Raw genomic sequence first — 8,382 nt, forward strand, 5'->3', positions numbered from 1 at the left:
ACATGGGCAGGTACACTGAAGGACAAGCCGAAGTATGACATGGTCCGTGCCCTGAAGTTAGAGAGAAGGCATCACACTGAGTGAAGAATTTAAAGGCAAAAAGTTAGAGAACAACATTAGGCAATAATGCAAGAGATACCACAAATAAACCAGAAACTTTAGTATGTATCAGACCCTGTTCCTTTAAAACCATTTTTATTGTGGTATAATATACATAACAAAACTCAGCATTTTCAGCATTTTAAGCTTACAGCTCAGTGGCATTACATGCATTCATATCGTTGTGCAGTTATTACCACTTTCCATCTCTAGAACTTTTTCATCACCTCATATCAAGGTTCTGTATCCAGTAAACAATGACTCCCCTTTCTTTCCTTCCTTCAGCCTCTGATAACTTCTCTTCTACTTTCTGTCTCTATGTATTTTTCTGTTCTAGGAATCTCATACAATATTTGTCCTTTTGTGTTAGGCTTATTTTACTGAGTGTAATGGTTCAAGGTTGATCCACACTGAAGTTTTCATTAGAACTGCACTTTTTTTTAAAGCTGAGTAAGAAATACTCCATTATATGTTTCTATGTCATTTTTCAGTCCATTTGTCTGTTAATGAATATTTGGGTTGTTCCAAGTACCTTTATAGGAATTAACTTAGGACTTCCCTGGTGGTACAGTGGTTGAGAATCCACCTGATAATTTAGAGGACATGGGTTTGGTCCCTGGTCCGGGAGGATTTCACATGCCGCAGGGCAGGTAAGCCCGTGTGTCACGACTGGGCCAGTGCTCTAGAGCCTGTGCTGCACAAGAGAAGTCACCATAACGAGGAGCCCATGCTCCAAAACGAAGAGTAACGCTTGCACACTGCAGCTAAAGAAAGCCCTTGTGCATCAACAAAGACCCAGAACAGTCAAAAATAAAGAAAGAAATAGAGTTAACTTGACCTTTGAGGTAATTATTATTATCCCCATTTTCAGATGAAGAAACTGAGATAAATTAAGAAACTTGGCCAGTAAACAGTGAATTTGAATCCAGAAGCCTACGTAAAGAGCCTGAAATCTTAGTCATTATGCTCTCCTCTCCCTGTGTTTTTAAGTGGAAGATACAGTTAACAAAATTCAGTATATCTAAGGATGAGGAAATCACCACAGGTTGAATTGAGAGAGGAGCTCTTCATGGCAGCTGTCGTTCTGGTTCTGAACCTTACAGGAGATGAAAGACTGAAATAAACCTTGGGCTACAAAGCCAACATCTGAAGGGGTGGAGGCAGGGCTTGCTTTGACGGAAGGGCCATTTAAGGACCTGCAGGATCAGCCATTTTCCACAAGGGATACCGTGTGCCAAGGAAAGCATTGTGAACAAGGTGAGATGACTTCAGCAGCTCCATAGCCTACTTGACACACATAGCCTTGTCAGAACTGTACTGCCTTAAACACAGCCGCTGAGTCCAGAAGATTAAAGGGCTTTGAAAACTGAATATACATTCCCCCCCAAACCTGTAGTAGACTTCACTTTTTAAATTAACTGACATTTTAAGTGCCCTGGAAAGACTGGCTCTTAAATACGTCATTCCTTTTTAATGTAGCATGAACTACAGGCCATTTCCTTACATTGTTTTTCACAGAATCATTCAACACTATCTAAAGGCAATCCACCTTTTCACTGTTTTACCTCCTCCTGCAATGCTTTCCAGGTGGCGCTAGTGGTAGAGATCAGATCAGATCAGATCAGACAGATCAGTTGCTCAGTCGTGTCCGACTCTATGCGACCCCATGAATCGCAGCACGCCAGGCCTCCCTGTCCATCACCAACTCCCGGAGTTCACTCAGACTCATGTCCATCGAGTCAGTGATGCCATCCAGCCATCTCATCCTCTGTCGTCCCCTTCTCCTCCTGCCCCCGATCCCTCCCAGCATCAGAGTCTTTTCCAATGAGTCAACTCTTCGCATGAGGTGGCCAAAGTACTGGAGTTTCAGCTTTAGCATCATTCCTTCCAAAGAAATCCCAGGGCTGATCTCCTTCAGAATGGACTGGTTGGATCTCCTTGCAGTCCAAGGGACTCTCAAGAGTCTTCTCCAACACCACAGTTCAAAAGCATCAATTCTTCGGCACTCAGCCTTCTTCACAGTCCAACTCTCACATCCATACATGACCACAGGAAAAACCATAGCCTTGACTAGACGAACCTTTGTTGGCAAAGTAATGTCTCTGCTTTTGAATATGCTATCTAGGTTGGTCATAACTTTCCTTCCAAGGAGTAAGCGTCTTTTAATTTCATGGCTGCAGTCACCATCTGCAGTGATTTTGGAGCCCAGAAAATTAAAGTCTGACACTGTTTCCACTGTTTCCCCATCTATTTCCCATGAAGTGGTGGGACCGGATGCCATGATCTTCGTTTTCTGAATGTTGAGCTTTAAGCCAACTTTTTCACTCTCCATTTTCACTTTCATCAAGAGGCTTTTGAGTTCCTCTTCACTTTCTGCCATAAGGGTGGTGTCATCTGCATATCTGAGGATATTGATATTTCTCCCAGCAATCTTGATTCCAGCTTGTGTTTCTTCCAGTCCAGCGTTTCTCATGATGTACTCTGCAGAGAAGTTAAATAAACAGGGTGACAATATACAGCCTTGACAAACTCCTTTTCCTATTTGGAACCAGTCTGTTGTTCCATGTCCAGTTCTAACTGTTTCTTCCTGACCTGCATACAAATTTCTCAAGAGGCAGATCAGGTGTTCTGGTATTCCCACCTCTTTCAGAATTTTCCACAGTTTCTTGTGATCCACACACTCAAAGGCTTTGGCATAGTCAATAAAGCAGAAATAGATGTTTTTCTGGAACTCTCTTGCTTTTTCCATGATCCAGCGGATGTTGGCAATTTGATCTCTGGTTCCTTTGCCTTTTCAAAAACCAGCTTGAACATCAGGAAGTTCACGGTTCATATATTGCTGAATCCTGGCTTGGAGAATTTTGAGCATTACTTTACTATCGTGTGAGATGAGTGCAATTATGCGGTAGTTTGAGCATTCTTTGGCATTGCCTTTCTTTGGGATTGGAATGAAAACTGACCTTTTCCAGTCCTGTGGCCACTGCTGAGTTTTCCAAATTTGCTGAAACCATACTCACAGAAAACTAGTCAATCTAATCACACTAGGACCACAGCCTTGTCTAACTCAATGAAACTAAGCCATGCCCGTGGGGCAACCCAATAGGAGCGGGTCATGGTGGAGAGATTTGACAGAATGTGGTCCACTGGAGAAGTGGTAGAGAACCTGCCTGCAAATACAGGAGACATAAGAGATGTGGGTTCTATCCCTGAGGTGGGAAGATCCCCTGGAGGAGGTCAGGGGCAACCCACTCCAGTATTCTTGCCTGGAGAATCCCATGGACAGAGGAGGCTGGCAGGCTACAGTCCATAGGGTCACAAAGAGTTGGACATGACAGAAGTGACTTAGCAGGCACACACGTGATGCTTTCAGCTGAGGTATGGGTAGGTGATGACACCCAGTGCAGTTAAAACTTGCATGGAACCACTAATTTTTAAACAGTAGCACTTTGAGGCTTTAGGACTGCAAATACTTTGAAAGCAAAATCCTTGGCTTTGTCTTCCTTGGAGCCTAGCATCAAGTCGTCATCTAAAACTTTGGAAATATGGCCTGCTGGATGAAATGAAACCAAAAGGCAGGGATGCTTGGATTGAGGAGGAAACAAGGCCCTAGTCTGACCTCAACCACTCTAGCATTGTGACCACAAGCAACTTACTTAAATGTCCTAGGCTTCAGTATTCTTAGTTGAAAAAATAACATTGTGCTTGTTGTTGAGAATAAAGATGTTCCTTTATCTTTTCTTTATCAGCTCATGACTCCTCAGCTTGGATGTCTACCCACTCATTGAGAAATCAGTGCCCCAGTCCAGCACAGCTGGTGTTGTTTACCTAAACTCACAGCTGCTAGTTTCTACAGTGAGAACACTCAGGCAATAACAGACAAAAAGAAGGTTAATGACAGACTAAAGTTACCCAAGTCAGAATATGATAAACTCAGCTAAGGCAGGCAAATGCTATGGGATAGCAAAAATGGAAAGTTATTGTTTAATAGGTACTGAGTTTCAGTCTGGGTTAATGAAAAAGCTTAAAGGTGGTGTTAGGACTCAGGGTGGGCCACCCCAAAACATGTTACAGTGGCATCTTCATTATGTTGAACTGAAGTTGCTTGAAGCTGAAGTTGAACAGTTCTATGGAGACCAGAAGACCTTCTAGAACTAACACCCCAAAAGATGTCCTTTTCATTATAGGGGACTGGAATGCAAAAGTAGGAAGTCAAGAGATACCTGGAAAAACAGGCAAATTTGGTCTTGGAGTACAAAACGAAACAGGGCAAAGGCTAACAGAGTTTTGCCAAGAGAACACACTGGTCATAGCAAACACCCTCTTCCAACAACACAAGAGATGACTCTACACATGGACATCACCAGATGGTCAACACTGAAATCAGATTGATTACATTCTTTGCAGCCAAAAATGGAGAAGCTCTATACAGTCAGCAAAAACAAGACCAGGAGCTGACTGTGGCTCAGATCATGAACTCCTTATTCCCAAATTCAGACTCAAATTGAAGAAAGTAGGGAAAACCACTAGACCATTCAGGTATGACCTAAATCAAATCCCTTATGATTATACAGTGGAAGTGAGAAATTGATTCAAGGGATTAGATCTGATAGACAGAGTCCCTGAAAAACTATGAATGGAGGTTCATGACATTGTACAGGAGGCAGTGATCAAGACCATCCCCAAGAAAAAGAAATGCAAAAAAGCAAAATGGTTGTTTGAGGAGGCCTTACAAACAGCCGAGAAAAGAAGGGAAGCTAAAGGAAAAGGAGAAAAGGAAAGATATACACATTTGAATGCAGAGTTCAAAGAAAAACAAGGAAAGATAAGATAGCCTTCTTCGGTGATCAGTACAAAGAAACAGAGGAAAACAATAGAATGGGAAAGACTAGAGATCACTTCAAGAAAATTAGTGATACCAAGGGAACATTTCATGCAAGATGGGCACAATAAAGGACAGAAATGGTATGGACCTAACTGAAGCAGAAGATATTAAGAAAAGGTGGAAGAATACACAGAAAAACTTACAAAAACTATGTCTCCTGGTCATCTTCATGACCCAGATGACCACAATGGTGTGATCACTGGAATGCAAAGTCAAGTGGGCCTTAGGAAGCATCACTATGAACAAAGCTAGTGGAGATGATGGAATTCCAGTTGAGATTTTTCAAATCTTAAAAGATGATGTTGTGAAAGTGCTCCACTAAATATGCCAGCAAATTTGGAAAACTCAGCAGTGGCCACAGAACTGGAAAAGGTCAGTTTTCATTCCAATCTCAAAGAAAGGCAAAGCCAAAGAATGCTCAAACTACCACACAGTTGCACTCATCTCACACGCTAGCAAAGTAATACTCAAAATTCTCCAAGCCAGGAGTCAAAAGTACATGAACCATGAACTTCCTGATGTTCAAGCTGGATTTAGAAAAGGCAGAAGAACCAGAGATCAAATTGCCAACATCCGTTGGATCATCGAAAAAGCAAGAGTTCCAGAAAAACATCTCCTTCTGCTTTATTGACTATGCCAAAACATTTGACTGTGTGGATCACAACAGACTGTGGAAAATTCTTCAAGAGATGGGAATACCAGACCACCTGACCTGCCTGCTAAGAAATCTTTATGCAGGTCAAGATGCAACAGTTAAAACTGGACATGGAACAACAGACTGGTTCCAAATCGGGAAAGGAGTACGTCAATGTTGTATATTGTCATCCTGCATTTAATTTCTATGCAGAGTACATCATGCAAAATACCAGGCTGGATGAAGCAGAAGCTGGAATCAAGATTGCCAGGAGAAATATCAATAACCTCAGATATGCAGATGACACCACCCTTATGGCAGAAAGCAAAGAAGAACTAAAGAGCCTCTTGATGAAAGTGAAAGAGGAAAGTGAAAAAGTTGGCTTAAAACTCAAGTCAGAAAGCTAAGATCATGGCATCTGGTCCCAACAATTCATGGCAAATAGATGTGAAAACAATGGAAACAGGGCCAGACTTTATTTTCTTGGGCTCCAAAATCACTGCAGATGGTGACTTCAGCCATGAAATTAAAATCGTTTTCTCCTTGGAAGAAAGGCTATGACCAATATAGACAGCATATTAAAAAGCAAAGGCATTACTTGGCCAACAAAGATCCAGCTAGTCAAAGCTATGGTTTTTCCAGTAGTCATATATGGATGTGAAAGCTGGACTATAAAGAAAGCTGAGTGCTGAAGAATTGATGCTTTTGAACTATGGTGTTGAAGACTCTTGAGAGTCCCTTGGAGAGCAAGGAGATCCAACCAGTCCATCCTAAAGGAAATCAGTCCTGAATATTCATTGGAAGGACTGATGCTGAAGCTGAAACTTCAATACTTCGTCCACCTGATGTGAAGAACTGACTCATTTGAAAAGACCCTGATGCTGGGAAAGATTGAAGGCAGGAGGAAAAGGGGACGACAGAGGATGAGATGGTTGGATGGCATCACCAACTTGATGGATATGAGTCTGAGCAAGCTCTGGGAGTTGGTGATAGGGAAGCCTGGTGTGCTGCGGTCCATGGGGCCGCAAAGAGTTGGACACAACTGAGCAACTGAACTGACTGAAGTTGCTTGAAAAGCAGGTGATTCAAGAAGGAAACTCTGACCCTTCTCTGTCTCCCTGAAAAAAGCAGGAAATAAATCTTACATGAAGGGTGCACCCTCTGCATCTGGAGGGAGGACACCATCATCAAAGTTAGGAATTCAGAGCAGAGAAGCCTGTATTAATAAAACTTGTTACTTATTCTCATTTATCACCTCAAGCCAAGCTCAGTTTACATTCTTCACCCCAAACCTTTGACCTGTCAATTCCTCACAGATATATTTCTAATTTTTCTACAAAGTATATAAGCTGCCTGAACTGCTTATATATTCTTTGGCAATGCCAAAGAATGCTCAAACTGTTGCACAATTGTACTCATCTCGCACACTAGTAAAGTAATGCTCAAAATTCTCCAAACCAGGCTTCAGCAATACATGAACCGTGAACTTCCTGATGCTCAAGCTGGTTTTAGAAAAGACAGAGGAACCAGATATTAAATTGCCAACATCCACTGGATCATCAAAAAAGCAAGAGAGTTCCAGAAAAACATCTACTTCTGCTTTATTGACTACACCAAAGCCTTTGACTGTGTGGATCACCACAAACTGGAAAATTCTTTAAGAGATGGGAATACCGGTCTACCTGACCTGCCTCTTGAGAAATCTGTATGCAGGTCAGGAAGCAACAGTTAGAACTGGATATGGAACAACAGACTGGTTCCAAATAGGGAATGGAGACTGAACTGAACTAAACAGATATAAGCTGTCTATTTTGGCCACTTAAGTTCTATTTCCATGGGACTTCCATGTGCAGAAAATAAAATTTAATTCTTTTTCTCCTGCTAATCTGCCTTGTGTCAATTTTATTATTAGTCCTGTTAGGTAGTTAGAAAGGGGAAAAGGAGTCCAGAATGGCAGCGGCTAAAAGACAAGGAAAGAAAAGCCCACGAAAACAGAACAAAGGAAGGTCGGAGGACCAGAGTGAGGACCTCAGGTAAAACAAACAACACTCCTGGCTGGTCCAGTTTACATAGGACAGGCCCAGGGAGAGGAAAACATGTAAAAAGAGGAGCCAAAGGGCTGGGGCTCTCTCTCTCTTCCCCACGCTCTCTGTCCCCCCTCCACCCCCACGCACTGGGGTGCTCTTCTCTTTGCATCTTTGGGTCAACATGCCCTCACGCCTCGAAGATGGATTTTCCTGTTATTATCTAAATAAAATAGAGCTGTAAGACTGAGCTGTAACACTGATTTGTCTAAGAGCTATAACACGGTCCGCTCGAGACCCGAGAGCTATAACATGGTCTGTCCAGGGCCCGAGAGCTGTGACATGCCGAGGGGGGGCTTTAATGTCCGTCACTCCAAATCTTTGTTGTGACGAGACAGAACCGAGGAGCATACACTCGCCTGACAGTCCAACCACAAGAACTCAAGAAAGGTAAAGGGGGAAATGTCCCTCTCCTTGACACTGGGTAGATGGTTGCACAATTCCAATGTACTTAATGCCACTAAATCGTACACTTCAGTTCAGTTCAATTCAGTTGCTCAGTTGTGTCCAACTCTGTGACCCCATGGACTGCACCACACCAGGCTTTCCTGTCCATCACCAACTCCCAGAGCTTGCTAAAACTCATGCCTATCAGGTTGGTGATGCCATCCAACCATCTCATCCTCTGTCATCCCCTTCTCCTCCCGCCTTCAATCTTTCCCAGCATCAGGGGCTTTTCCAGT

The sequence above is a fragment of the Bubalus kerabau genome, chromosome 6 (assembly GCF_029407905.1).
Source record: "Bubalus kerabau isolate K-KA32 ecotype Philippines breed swamp buffalo chromosome 6, PCC_UOA_SB_1v2, whole genome shotgun sequence".
NCBI lineage: Eukaryota > Metazoa > Chordata > Mammalia > Artiodactyla > Bovidae > Bubalus > Bubalus kerabau.